Raw genomic sequence first — 12,191 nt, forward strand, 5'->3', positions numbered from 1 at the left:
AACGACTTAGTAGAGTAAGGCATAAAATGTCATAGTATAGTAAGTCATGAAAAGTCATAAAAAACGATTTAGTATAGTGAGGCATAAAACGTAACAAAAACGACATAGTATAGTAAGACATAAAAAGTCATAGTATATCAAGGCATAAAAAGTCATAAAAAAAATTAGTATAGTATGCCATAAAATATCATAGTATAGTAAGGCATAAAAAGTGATAAAAATGACATACTATAGTAAGACATAAAATGTCATAAAAACGACATAGTATAGTAAGGCATAAAAAGTCATAGTATATTGAGGCATAAAAAGTCATAAAAACGACATAGTATAGTAAGGCACAAAATGTCCTAGTGTAGTAAGGCATAAAAAGTCATAAAAACGACTAAGTGTAGTAAGGAATAAAACGTAACAAAAACGACATAGCATAGTAAGGCATAAAAAAGTCTTAGTATAGTAAGCATAAAAAGTCATAGTATAGTAAGGCATAAAAAGTCAAAAAAACGACATAGTATAGTAAGGCACAAAATGTCATAGTGTAGTAAGGCATAAAAAGTCATAAAAACGACTAAGTGTAGCAAGGAATAAAACGTAACAAAAACGACATAGCATAGTAAGGCATAAAAAGTCTTAGTATAGTAAGGCATAAAAAGTCATAGTATAGTAAGGCATAAAAAGTCATAAAAACAACAGTCTAGTAAGGCATAAAAAGTCATAGTATAGGGAGGCATAACAAGTGATAAAAAACGACTTAGTAGAGTAAAGCATAAAAAGTCATATAAACATCATTGTATAGTAAGGCAAAAAAAGTCATAGTATAGTGAGGCATAAAAAGTCATAAAAACGACATACGACATATGTCGTATGTCATATGACATATTTCGTATACATACGACATAAGGCATAAAATGTCATGAAAAACGACATAGTATAGTAAGGCATAAAAAGTCATAGTCTAGTAAGGCATAAAAAGTCATAGTATAGTATGGCATAAAAAGTCATAAAAACGACTTAGTATAGTGAGGTATAAAACGTAACAAAAACGACATAGTATAGTAAGACATAAAAAGTCATAGTATATTAAGGCATAAAAAGTCATAAAAAAAATTACTATAGTATGCCATAAAATATCATAGTATAGTAAGGCATAAAAAGTGATAAAAATGACATACTATAGTAAGACATAAAATGTCATAAAATCGACATAGTATAGTGAGGCATAAAAAGTCATAAAAACGACATAGTATAGTAAGGCATAAAAAGTCATAAAAATGACATAGCATAGTGAGGCATAAAAAGTCATAAAAACGACATAGTATAGTAAAGCATAAAAAGTCATAGTATAGTAAGGCATAAAAAGTCATAAACACGACTTAGTATAGCAAGGCATAAAATGTTATAAAAACGACATAGTATAGAAAGGCATAAAAAGTCATAGTATAGTGAGGCAAAAAAAGTCATAAAAACGACATAGTATAATAAGGCATTAAAAGTCATAGTATGTAAGGCACAAAATGTCATAGTATAGTAAGGCATAAAAAGTCATAAAAACGACATAGTATAGTAAGGCATAAAAAGTCATAAACACGACTTAGTATAGCAAGGCATAAAATGTTATAAAAACGACATACTATAGTAAGGCATAATAAGTCATAAAAAGTCATAGTATAGTATGGCATAAAAAGTCATAAAAAGTCATAAAAACGACATAGTATAGTGAGGCATAAAAAGTCATAAAAACGACATAGTATAGTAAGGCATAAAAAGTCATAGTATAGTAAGGCATTAAAAGTCAAAAAAACGACATAGTATAGTAAGTCATAAAAAGTCATAAAAATGACATAGTATAGTAAGGCATAAAGAGTCATAGTATAGTATGGCATAAAAAGTCATAAAAACGACATAGTATAGTAAGGCATAAAAAGTCATAAAAATGACATAGTATAGTAAGGCATAAAAAGTCATAGTATAGTGAGGCATAAAAAGTCATAAAAACGACTTAGTATAGTAAGGCATAAAATGTTATAAAAACGACATAGTATGGTGAGGCATAAAAAGTCATAAAAATGACATAGCATAGTGAGGCATAAAAAGTCATAAAAACGACATAGGATAGTAAAGCATAAAAAGTCATAGTATAGTAAGGTATAAAAAGTCATAAACACGACTTAGTATAGTAAGGCATAAAAAGTCATAAAAAGTCATAAAAACGACATAGTATATTAAGGCATAAAAAGTCATAAAAACAACAGTCTAGTAAGGCATAAAAAGTCATAGAATAGGGAGGCATAAAAAGTCATAAAAATGATATAGCATAGTAAGGCATAAAAAGTCATAGTATAGTAAGGCATAAAAAGTCATAAAAACGACATACTATAGTAAGGCATAATACGTCATAAAAACGACATAGTATAGTATGGCATAAAAAGTCATAAACACAACTTAGTATAATAAAAGGCATAAAAAGTCATAGTATAGTAAGGCACAAAAAGTCATAGTATAGTGAGGCAAAAAAAGTGATAAAAATGACTTAGTATAATAAGGCATTAAAAGTCATAGTACAGTAAGTCATAAAAAGTCATAAAAACGACTTAGTATAGTGAGGTATAAAACGTAACAAAAACGACATAGTATAGTAAGACATAAAAAGTCATAGTATATTAAGGCATAAAAAGTCATAAAAAAAATTAGTATAGTATGCATAAAAAGTCATAGTATAGTAAGGCATAAAAAGTGATAAAAATGACATACTATAGTAAGGCATAAAATGTCATAAAATCGACATAGTATAGTAAGGATAAAAAGTCATAGTACAGTAAGGCATAAAAAGTCAAAAAAACGACATAGTATATTAAGACATAAAAAGTGATAAAAATGACATAGTATAGTAAGGCATAAAAAGTCATAGTATAGTGAGGCATAAAAAGTGATAAAAAACGACTTAGTATAGTAAGGCATAAAAAGTCATAGAAAAGTCATAAAAAGTAATTGTATATTAAGGCATAAAAAGTCATAAAAACGACATAGTATAGTAAGGTATAAAATGTCATAAAAACGACATAGTATAGTAAGGCATAAAAAGTCATAGTATAGTGAGGCATAAAACTTAATAGTATAGTAAGGCATAAAAAGTGATAAAAATGACATACTATAGTAAGGCATAAAAAGTCATAAAAACGACATAGTATAGTAAGGCACAAAATGTCATAGTATAGTAAGGAATAAAAAGTCATAAAAACAACTTAGTGTAGTAAGGCATAAAACGTAACAAAAACGACATAGCATAGTAAGGCATAAAATGTCATAGTATAGTAAGACATAAAAAGTTATTAAAACGACTTAGTAAAGTAAGGCATAAAAAGTCATAAAAACAACAGTCTAGTAAGGCATAAAAAGTCATAGTATAGGGAGGCATAAAAAGTCATAAAAATGATATAGCATAGTAAGGCATAAAAAGTCATAAAAACGACATAGTATAGTAAGGCATAAAATGTCATAGTATAGTAAGGCACAAAATGTCATAGTATAGTAAGGCATAAAAAGTTATAAAAACGACTTAGTATAGTAAGGCATAAAAAGTCATAATATAGTATGGCTCAAAATGTCAGTATAGTATGGCATAAAAAGTCATAAAAACGACTTAGTATAGTAAGGCATAAAATGTCATAAAAACGACATAGTATAGTAAGGCATAAAAAGTCATAGTATAGTAAGGCATAAAAAGTCATAAAAACGACATAGTATGGTAAGGCATAAAAAGTCATAGTATAGTAAGGCATAAAAAGTCATAAAAACATCATGGTACAGTAAGGCATAAAAGGTCATAGTATAGTGAGGCATAAAAAGTCATAAAAACATCATAGTACAGTAAGGCATAAAAAGTCATAAAAACATCACAGTATAGTAAGGCACAAAATGTCAGTATAGTATGGCATAAAAAGTCATAAAAACGACATAGTATAGTAAGGCATAAAAAGTCATAGTATATGAAGGCATAAAATGTCATAGTATAGTAAGGCATAAAATGTCATAAAAACGACATAGTATAGTAAGGCATAAAAAGTCATAGTACAGTAAGGCATAAAAAGTCAAAAAAACGACATAGTATATTAAGGCATAAAAAGTGATAAAAATGACATAGTATAGTAAGGCATAAAAAGTCATAGTATAGTGAGGCATTAAAAGTGATAAAAAAAACGACTTAGTATAGTAAGGCATAAAAAGTCATAAAAAGTAATTGTATATTAAGGCATAAAAAGTCATATAAACGTCATTGTATAGTAAGGCATAAAAAGTCATAGTATAGTGAGGCATTAAAAGTGATAAAAAACGACTTAGTATAGTAAGGCATAAAAAGTCATAAAAAGTAATTGTATATTAAGGCATAAAAAGTCATATAAACGTCATTGTATAGTAAGGCATAAAAAGTCATAGTATAGTGAGGCATAAAAAGTCATAAAAATGACATAGCATAGTAAGGCATAAAAAGTCATAGTATAGTAAGGCATAAAAAGTCATAAAAACGACTTAGTAGAGTAAGGCATAAAATGTCATAGTATAGTAAGTCATGAAAAGTCATAAAAACGATTTAGTATAGTGAGGCATAAAACGTAACAAAAACGACATAGTATAGTAAGACATAAAAAGTCATAGTATATCAAGGCATAAAAAGTCATAAAAAAATTAGTATAGTATGCCATAAAATATCATAGTATAGTAAGGCATAAAAAGTGATAAAAATGACATACTATAGTAAGACATAAAATGTCATAAAAACGACATAGTATAGTAAGGCATAAAAAGTCATAGTATATTGAGGCATAAAAAGTCATAAAAACGACATAGTATAGTAAGGCACAAAATGTCCTAGTGTAGTAAGGCATAAAAAGTCATAAAAACGACTAAGTGTAGTAAGGAATAAAACGTAACAAAAACGACATAGCATAGTAAGGCATAAAAAGTCTTAGTATAGTAAGGCATAAAAAGTCATAGTATAGTAAGGCATAAAAAGTCATAAAAACGACATAGTATAGTAAGGCACAAAATGTCATAGTGTAGTAAGGCATAAAAAGTCATAAAAACGACTAAGTGTAGCAAGGAATAAAACGTAACAAAAACGACATAGCATAGTAAGGCATAAAAAGTCTTAGTATAGTAAGGCATAAAAAGTCATAGTATAGTAAGGCATAAAAAGTCATAAAAACAACAGTCTAGTAAGGCATAAAAAGTCATAGTATAGGGAGGCATAACAAGTGATAAAAACGACTTAGTAGAGTAAAGCATAAAAAGTCATATAAACATCATTGTATAGTAAGGCATAAAAAGTCATGGTATAGTGAGGCATAAAAAGTCATAAAAACGACATACGACATATGTCGTATGTCATATGACATATTTCGTATACATACGACATAAGGCATAAAATGTCATGAAAAACGACATAGTATAGTAAGGCATAAAAAGTCATAGTCTAGTAAGGCATAAAAAGTCATAGTATAGTATGGCATAAAAAGTCATAAAAACGACATACGACATAAAGCATAAAATGTCATAAAAACGACATAATATAGTAAGGCATAAAAAGTCATAGTATAGTAAGGCATTAAAAGTCATAGTATAGTATGGCATAGAAAGTCATAAAAACGACTTAGTATAGTAAGGCATAAAAAGTCACAGTATAGTAAGGCATAAAAGGTCATAGTATATTGAGGCATAAAAAGTCATAAAAACGACTTAATAAGGCATAAAAAGTCATAAAAACGTCATTGTATAGTAAGGCACAAAATGTCATAGTAAAGTTAGGCATAAAAAGTCATAAAAACGACAATAATAAGGCATAAAAAGTCATAAAAACGACATAGTATAGTAAGGCATAAAAAGTCAAAGTATAGTATGACATTAAAGTCAGTGAAGTTAGGCATAAAAAGTTATTAAAATATCACAGTAGACTTTAATGTGGCATAAAAAACGTCTTAGTATAGTACGTTGTAAAAAGTCATAAAAACGTTGGAATACAAACGTCATTGTTTAGTAAGGCATGAAAAAGTCATTGTATAGTAAGTGTTACAGCAGCATATCTTACTGGTGTTTGTCTTTTCACTGTCTTTTCTCAACCGCTCCGCCCTTGCCCGCCGTGATTACTCCACAAGATCCGACTGGCCTGGGAAAAAGAGGTTAAAAACTCTGGTGCCAGCTGCTGTAGGGGAGAGGATTTTGACATGAGGACTGTTGGTTTTGCAACCTCTCAACATGTGACTTTTGTTGTGTTCTCTTTTGTCTGTTTCGCCTCATTGGTTGTCTTAATTTACTGCCCTGATCCTTTTGTACATTTATGTTAAATAAACCCTTCATCATTTTAGATGTGTCTTATTAGTAGTTTGTTTGGTCACTGGTGAATGAAAAACTTCATAATAGAGTAAAGTATAAAGAAAGTCATGAAAACGTCATAGTATAGTAAGGCATGAAAAGTCATGGTATAGTGAGGCATAAAAAGTGATAAAAACGACTTAGTATAGTAAGGCATAAAAAGTCATAGTATAGTATGGCATAAAAAGTCATATAAACGTCATAGTATAGTAAGGCATAAAAAGTAATAAAAACGACATCGTATAGTAGGGCATAAAAAGTCATAGTATATTAAGGCATAAAAAGAAAAAAAACGACTTAGTATAGTAAGGCATAAAACGTCATAGTGTAGTAAGGCATTAAAAGTCATAAAAATGACATAGTATATTAAGGCATAAAAAGTCACGAAAATGTCATTGTATAGTAAGGCATAAAAAGTGATAGTATAGTAAGGATTAAAAAGTCAAAAAAACTATATAGTATAGTAAGTCATAAAAAGTCATGAAAACGTCATAGTAAGGCATGAAAAGTCATGGTATAGTGAGGCATAAAAAGTGATAAAAACGACTTAGTATAGTAAGGCATAAAAAGTCATAGTATACTAAAGCATAAAAAGTCATTAAAAAGTGATAGTATAGTAAGGCATAAAAAGTCAAAAAAACTATATAGTATAGTAAGTCATAAAAAGTCATGAAAACTATATAGTATAGTAAGTCATAAAAAGTCATGAAAACGTCATAGTAAGGCATGAAAAGTCATGGTATAGTGAGGCATAAAAAGTGATAAAAACGACTTAGTATAGTACGGCATAAAAAGTCATAGTATACTTAAGCATAAAAAGTCATTAAAAAGTGATAGTATAGTAAGGCATAAAAAGTCAAAAAAACTATATAGTATAGTAAGTCATAAAAAGTCATGAAAACGTCATAGTAAGGCATGAAAAGTCATGGTATAGTGAGGCATAAAAAGTCATAAAAGCGACATAGTATAGTAAGGCATAAAAAGTCATAGTATAGTGAGGCATAAAAAGTTATTGTATAATAAGGCATATAAAGTCATAAAAAGTCATAGCATAATAAGGCATAAAAAGTCATAAAAACGACATAGTATAGTAAGGCATAAAAAGTCATAGTATAGTAATGCTAAAAAGTCATAGTAAAGTGAAGCATAAAAAGTCATAAAAACGTCATATTATAGTAAGGCATAAAAAGTCATAAAAACAACATAGTATAGTAAGGCATAAAAACGTCATAGTAAAGTAAGGCATAGAAAGTCATAAAAACGACGTAGTATAGTAAGGCATGAAAAGTCATTATATGGTAAGGCATAAAAAGTCATAAATACATCATAGTATTGTAAGGCACAAAAAGTCATAGTAAAGTGAGGCATAAAAAGTCATAAAAACATCGTAGTATAGTAAGGCATAAATGTCATAGTATAATAAGGCATAAAAATGTCATATTATAGTAAGGCAGAAATAGTAATAAAAATGACTTAGTATAATAAGGCATAAAAAGTCATATAAACATCATAGTACAGTAAGGGATAAAAAGTCATAAAAACGACATAGTATAATAAGGCACAAAAAGTCATAGTATAGTAAGGCATAAAATTTCAGAGTATATGGAGGTATAAAAAGTAATAAAAACGACTTAGTATAGTTAGGCATAAAAAGTCATAGTATAGTAAGGCATAAAAAGTCATAAAAGCGACATAGTATAGTAAGGCATAAAAAGTCATAGTATAGTGAGGCATAAAAAGTTATTGTATAATAAGGCATATAAAGTCATAAAAAGTCATAGCATAATAAGGCATAAAAAGTCATAAAAACGACATAGTATAGTAAGGCATAAAAAGTCATAGTATAGTAATGCTAAAAAGTCATAGTAAAGTGAAGCATAAAAAGTCATAAAAACGTCATATTATAGTAAGGCATAAAAAGTCATAAAAACAACATAGTATAGTAAGGCATAAAAACGTCATAGTAAAGTAAGGCATAGAAAGTCATAAAAACGACGTAGTATAGTAAGGCATGAAAAGTCATTATATGGTAAGGCATAAAAAGTCATAAATACATCATAGTATTGTAAGGCACAAAAAGTCATAGTAAAGTGAGGCATAAAAAGTCATAAAAACATCGTAGTATAGTAAGGCATAAATGTCATAGTATAATAAGGCATAAAAATGTCATATTATAGTAAGGCAGAAATAGTAATAAAAATGACTTAGTATAATAAGGCATAAAAAGTCATATAAACATCATAGTACAGTAAGGGATAAAAAGTCATAAAAACGACATAGTATAATAAGGCACAAAAAGTCATAGTATAGTAAGGCATAAAATTTCAGAGTATATGGAGGTATAAAAAGTAATAAAAACGACTTAGTATAGTTAGGCATAAAAAGTCATAGTATAGTAAGGCATAAAAAGTCATAAAAACGACATAGTATAGTAAGGCATAAAAATTCATAGTATATGGAGGTATAAAAAGTCATAAAAATGACTTAGTATAGTAAGGCAAAAAAAGTCATAAAAATGACAGTATTGTAAGGCATAAAAAGTCATAAAAACGACAGTAATAAGGCATAAAAAGTCATAAAAACGACATAGTATAGTAAGGCATAAAAAGTCATAGTATAGTAAGGCATAAAAAGTAAAAAAAATGACATAGTATAGTAAGGCATAAAATGTCATAGAAACGACATAGTATAGTAAGGCCTAAAAAGTCATAGTATAGTAAGGCCTAAAAAGTCATTGTATAGTAAGGCATAAAAAGTCATAAAAACGACAATAATAAGGCATAAAAAGTCATAAAAACGACATAGTATAGTAAGGCATAAAAAATCATAGTACAGTAAGGCACAAAAAGGCATAAAAAGTCATAGTATAATAAGGCATAAAAAGTCATCGTATAATAAGGTATAAAAAGTAAAAAAAACGACATAGTATAGTAAGGCATAAAAAGTCATAAAAACATCGTAGTATAGTAAGGCATAAAAAGTCATAGTATAATAAGTTATAAAAAGTCATAAAAACGAAATAGTATAGTAAGGCATAAAAAGTCATAGTATAGTAAGGCATAAAAAGTAAAAAAAACGACATAGTATAGTAAGGCGTAAAATGTCATAGAAACGACATAGTAAAGTAGGGCACAAAACGTCATAGTATAGTAAGGCCTAAAAAGTCATTGTATAGTAAGGCATAAAAAGTCATAAAAACGACATAGTATCGTAAGGCATAAAAAGTTATAGTATAGTAAGGCATAAAAAGTTTTAAAAAAACGACATAGTGTAGTAAGGCATGAAAAGTCATAAAAACATCATAGTATAATAAGGCATAAAAAGTCAAAAAATCGACATAGTATATTAAGGCCTAAAAAGTCATAGTATAGTAAGGCCTAAAAAGTCATTGTATAGTAAGGCATAAAAAGTCATAAAAACGTCACAGTATAGTAAGGCATAAAAAGCCATAAAAACATCATAGTATAGTAAGGCATAAAAAGTCATAGTATAGACCAGTAGAATCTTGTGTGGCACCTCGATCTTGCCACAACTGTTTATCCATTGCAGCTGCAGTTTCCTGCATCAAAATCACATCCCTGGGCGTAATTTTGTCTTCTAAGTCTACTTCATGAGTAACCAAAAGAACTTTACCCAATTTGTCTGCATCCGTGACTGCTTTAGCAGCTTCATCAGCCGCTTTATTCCCCTGGGTGACTTTTGACACATCCATTCTATGTGCTGAACATTTAGCTATTGGTATTTCTTTAGGCATCATCATAGCATGCAACAATTTCATTATCTGAGCGTGATGCTGTATTGGAGAACCGTCTGTTTTCTTAAACCCCCGGCTCCTCCACACTGATCCAAACAAATGACACACATTATGTGCATATGCAGAATTGGTATATATTGTCACTCGCTTACCTTCTGCCAACAAACACGCTTCAGTTAACCCTTCAGCAAGTTGTGCAGATGCAGGCTGAGGTACTATTTCAGCCTTTTCTACAACAAATCCCTTTCCTTGAGCTCTTATCACAGCATAACCAGCACTCAGTTTATCACCTACACGATAACAAGAACCATCTGTCTAATATTCCTCCTGTCCATGTTTTATCTCCTCTCTTTTCAGCTTTAGCCAGTATCCGCAGGGTCATATCCACCTATGGCCCCCTCTAGATCACTCTGGTCATCATCTTCGGAGTCCATCTTCCTGATCCTCAATCTACCCTCGGTTTCCAGGCAGGTCGTTTTCTTCTTACTTTTAGAACTTGGATACATCCTTATAATCATTTGTGCTTTTCCTGTTTCTATTATTTGGTCATCTTCATCTTGGATGCGATAATTACCCTCGTGACTGATCACTGGAAGCTGGGGATAGATTTCCTTGAACTTCACCTCCTTCTCATAAGGTGGAGGGCTCTTGATTGGATCCGTATGTGAAAACGGTGCATTAATTTCCGCCATCACTTTTTCTATTTCTTTTACGTTTTTTCGAATTATTTCCGCACCTCTGTCGTTCTTATCTTTTGCAGTTTTTAAACATTTCTGCCCCTCATTTTCAAACAACTGAAGAATGCCAAGCTCTATTTGTCTCTTTTCTTTACGTTGTTCCCCTTTTTTACCCTTCCTTTGATCCGCCTTATAGGTGGACACAAGCACCTGCATCGTTTTAATTACATCAGGGTTAAGAGTCCCTTCCACTGGCCAAGGTTGGTCAATTTCAGGCCAACGCTTATGCCATTTCTCTGACATCTTTGCAATAACTTTAATTAAAGGATTACTCTTCTGTACTACATCAACAGGAGTAATTATTTTTGGATTTAGATTTTTAATATTCTTTTTTACCATTATGATGACTCCTGTATGTTCCCAAATTATAAATCAAAATTAATTACCGAAACTTTAAACTACTTAAACTATTTAGATTGCTTTCCTTCTCTTTTTTATTTATTTATTTATTTTAATTAACTAATTAATTAATCAATCAATCAATCAATCAATCTTTAATCAATCAATCAACCAATCTATTTATCAACCTATCTATCAATCAATCAATCAACCAATCTATTTATCAACCTATCTATCAATCAATCAATCAATCAACCAATCTATTTATCAACCTATCTATCAATTTGTTTATTTATTTATATGCCACTATGTTGCCACAGTAAAAATAAAAGAATGAAAGAGAATTGCCAACTTCAAAGGATCAACAACTTACTATTATAGTAGCAAAATCACAGCAGCACTCCACATATGATGTTAACTGACCACACAAACAATCTCTGAAATGATAAGCAAAGTTCCCCCAAATTTCCTGTAAGCAAAATCCCACAAGGGACCAACAATCCCCAAATGCTTTAATTCAGACAATCCACGCGCAGATAATAGACACGCCTTTACAACTTCTCAATAGAGTTTAATTCCAACAACAATACTCCAATAGCCACTCAAATACATTAACTGGTCAGTCCGTTGCCAAGCCTCACTTTAAATTAACTACAGCGAGTATAACTCATAATTGCAAATAAATGCACTCTATTAACCCCTTAAATCATCCACTAATATAGGATTATCACCCACAACTAGCACTCTTATATTACTTATCAAGTTATTCTATACTCATTTATACGCCTACAAATATTCCTAATAATTTCTCCACTTCTCTTCAAAACGTCTTTCCTGGAGGCTTATACTTTAACCAATTAAAAATGTCCCCTGTCAGAGGCTCATATTTTATTACAAATTCAAAAGTATCCTCCATAAAGCTCATAATCTTTAACCAAATAAAAACGCCCTTTCAAAAAGGCTCATATGTTTTAACCAATCCTGAAAACGTCCTTTCT

The sequence above is a fragment of the Seriola aureovittata genome, chromosome 1 (assembly GCF_021018895.1).
Source record: "Seriola aureovittata isolate HTS-2021-v1 ecotype China chromosome 1, ASM2101889v1, whole genome shotgun sequence".
Classification (NCBI taxonomy): Eukaryota; Metazoa; Chordata; class Actinopteri; order Carangiformes; family Carangidae; genus Seriola; species Seriola aureovittata.